General features: G+C 45.0%; 1 non-coding gene and 1 pseudogene across 1 annotated transcript; both read right to left on the reverse strand.

Moving 5' to 3' along the window:
- On the reverse strand, nucleotides 1-97 carry LOC127918824 (uncharacterized; annotated as a pseudogene).
- Nucleotides 98-1694: 1597 nt separating this feature from the next.
- On the reverse strand, nucleotides 1695-1858 carry LOC127918823 (U1 spliceosomal RNA). Its single transcript, XR_008100922.1, has one exon. It is a non-coding gene; the product is annotated as a U1 spliceosomal RNA (small nuclear RNA).
- Between the last annotated feature and the right edge of the window lie 1068 nt (nucleotides 1859-2926).

Raw genomic sequence — 2926 nt, forward strand, 5'->3', positions numbered from 1 at the left:
GAGAAATTGAGGTCAGCACAGCCGGAGTGCAATGGCTGAGCCTCGCCCTGGGTGAACCGCCTTCTTGATCACGGTGTCTCCCTTGCCAGGTAAGTATGAGTTGTACACGTTGGTAGAGGAGCAAATCCTTCCAGAACAAAGGTGTTTGACTCCACGGTTACCACTTCTACTACTGATAATACCACATCATATTGAACAGGGTTTAATGTCGTTTACGAATACAGTTGCGGAGAAAGCGGAGGAAAAGCAATACATTTCTGTGGCGTGGTAATGGTTGACCAGGGAAATGTCTGTGTTGTGGTAATGGTTGACCAGGGAAATGTCTGTTGTCATGGTAATGGTTTACCAGGGAAATGTCTGTTGTCATGGTAATGCTTGACCAGGGAAATGTCTATGGAATGGTAATGGTTGACCAGGGAAATGTCGTGGCGTGGTAATGGGTGACCAGGGAATTGTCTGTGGAATGGTTGACCAGGGAAATGTCTGTTGTCATGGTAATGGTTTACCAGGGAAATGTCTGTTGTCATGGTAATGCTTGACCAGGGAAATGTCTGTGGAATGGTAATGGTTGACCAGGGAAATGTCTGTGGCGTGGTAATGGGTGACCAGGGAATTGTCTGTGGAATGGTTGACCAGGGAAATGTCTGTTGTCATGGTAATGGTTTACCAGGGAAATGTCTGTTGTCATGGTAATGCTTGACCAGGGAAATGTCTGTGAATGGTAATGGTTGACCAGGGAAATGTCTGTGGCGTGGTAATGGGTGACCAGGGAATTGTCTGTGGAATGGTTGACCAGGGAAATGTCTGTTGTCATGGTAATGGTTTACCAGGGAAATGTCTGTGTCATGGTAATGCTTGACCAGGGAAATGTCTGTGGCATGGTAATGGTTGACCAGGGAAATGTCTGTGGCGTGGTAATGGGTGACCAGGGAATTGTCTGTGGAATGGTTGACCAGGGAAATGTCTGTTGTCATGGTAATGGTTTACCAGGGAAATGTCTGTTGTCATGGTAATGCTTGACCAGGGAAATGTCTGTGGAATGGTAATGGTTGACCAGGGAAATGTCTGTGGCATGGTAATGGGTGACCAGGGAATTGTCTGTTGTCATGGTAATGGTTTACCAGGGAAATGTCTGTTGTCATGGTAATGCTTGACCAGGGAAATGTCTGTGGAATGGTAATGGTTGACCAGGGAAATGTCTGTGGCATGGTAATGGGTGACCAGGGAATTGTCTGTGGAATGGTTGACCAGGGAAATGTCTGTGGCGTGGTAATGGTTGACCAGGGAAATGTCTGTTGTCATAGTAATGGTTGACCAGGGAAATGTCTGTTGTCATGGTAATGGTTGACTGTGGTCTTAAATTACAAACTGTCCTAAAAATGATTTAATAATCTTGAAAATAAAAGACCTCAATCCAGATTCCGTCATGAGGGCGCAAAAGTATGCATTCAGAAGTAGGCCTTTTCCTTCACATAATCAGGACATGACAGGCATAATCACCCATCACAATAACAGATCACACACATCCATCCGGGTTATGAGAAGACAAAATGTATGTCTGAGGCAATTAGGTTGAGTTTTAACTTGCCAATCATCTGATAAGAACATTTCTCCTCAACAAGAAACTCAATTGAACTCTTGAGTTGAAACACATGTCAAATTAAATCTGTTAGTATATTTTTTTAACATCAAGATCAGGGAGAGCGCGAACGCAGTCCCCCACTACCATAAATTATGCAATCGAGATTTCCACATTTGAGAAATTCGCAGGGGTCAGCACAGCCGGAGTGCAATGGCTGAGCCTCGCCCTGGGTGAACCGCCTTCTTGATCACGGTGTCTCCCTTGCCAGGTAAGTATGAGTTGTACACGTTGGTAGAGGAGCAAATCCTTCCAGAACAAAGGTGTTTGACTCACGGTTACCACTTCTACTACTGATAATACCACATCATATTGAACAGGGTTTAATGTCGTTTACGAATACAGTTGCGGAGAAAGCGGAGGAAAAGCAATACATTTCTGTGGCGTGGTAATGGTTGACCAGGGAAATGTCTGTGTTGTGGTAATGGTTGACCAGGGAAATGTCTGTTGTCATGGTAATGGTTTACCAGGGAAATGTCTGTTGTCATGGTAATGCTTGACCAGGGAAATGTCTGTGGAATGGTTGACCAGGGAAATGTCTGTGGCGTGGTAATGGGTGACCAGGGAATTGTCTGTGGAATGGTTGACCAGGGAAATGTCTGTTGTCATGGTAATGGTTTACCAGGGAAATGTCTGTTGTCATGGTAATGCTTGACCAGGGAAATGTCTGTGGAATGGTAATGGTTGACCAGGGAAATGTCTGTGGCGTGGTAATGGGTGACCAGGGAATTGTCTGTGAGAATGGTTGACCAGGGAAATGTCTGCTTGTCATGGCAATGGTTTACCAGGGAAATGTCTGTTGTCATGGTAATGCTTGACCAGGGAAATGTCTGTGGAATGGTAATGGTTGACCAGGGAAATGTCTGTGGCGTGGTAATGGGTGACCAGGGAATTGTCTGTGGAATGGGTTGACCAGGGAAATGTCTGTTGTCATGGTAATGGTTTACCAGGGAAATGTCTGTTGTCATGGTAATGCTTGACCAGGGAAATGTCTGTGGAATGGTAATGGTTGACCAGGGAAATGTCTGTGGCGTGGTAATGGGTGACCAGGGAATTGTCTGGTGGGAATGGTTGACCAGGGAAATGTCTGTTGTCATGGTAATGGTCTTACCAGGGAAATGTCTGTTGTCATGGTAATGCTTGACCAGGGAAATGTCTGTGGAGATGGTAATGGTTGACCAGGAAATGTCTGTGGTCGTGGTAATGGGTGACTGTGGTCTTAAATTACAAACTGTCCTAAAAATGATTTAGTAATCTTGAAAATAAAAGACCTCAATCCAGATTCCG

The sequence above is a fragment of the Oncorhynchus keta genome, unplaced genomic scaffold (assembly GCF_023373465.1).
Source record: "Oncorhynchus keta strain PuntledgeMale-10-30-2019 unplaced genomic scaffold, Oket_V2 Un_contig_14980_pilon_pilon, whole genome shotgun sequence".
In the NCBI taxonomy this organism is placed as follows: domain Eukaryota; kingdom Metazoa; phylum Chordata; class Actinopteri; order Salmoniformes; family Salmonidae; genus Oncorhynchus; species Oncorhynchus keta.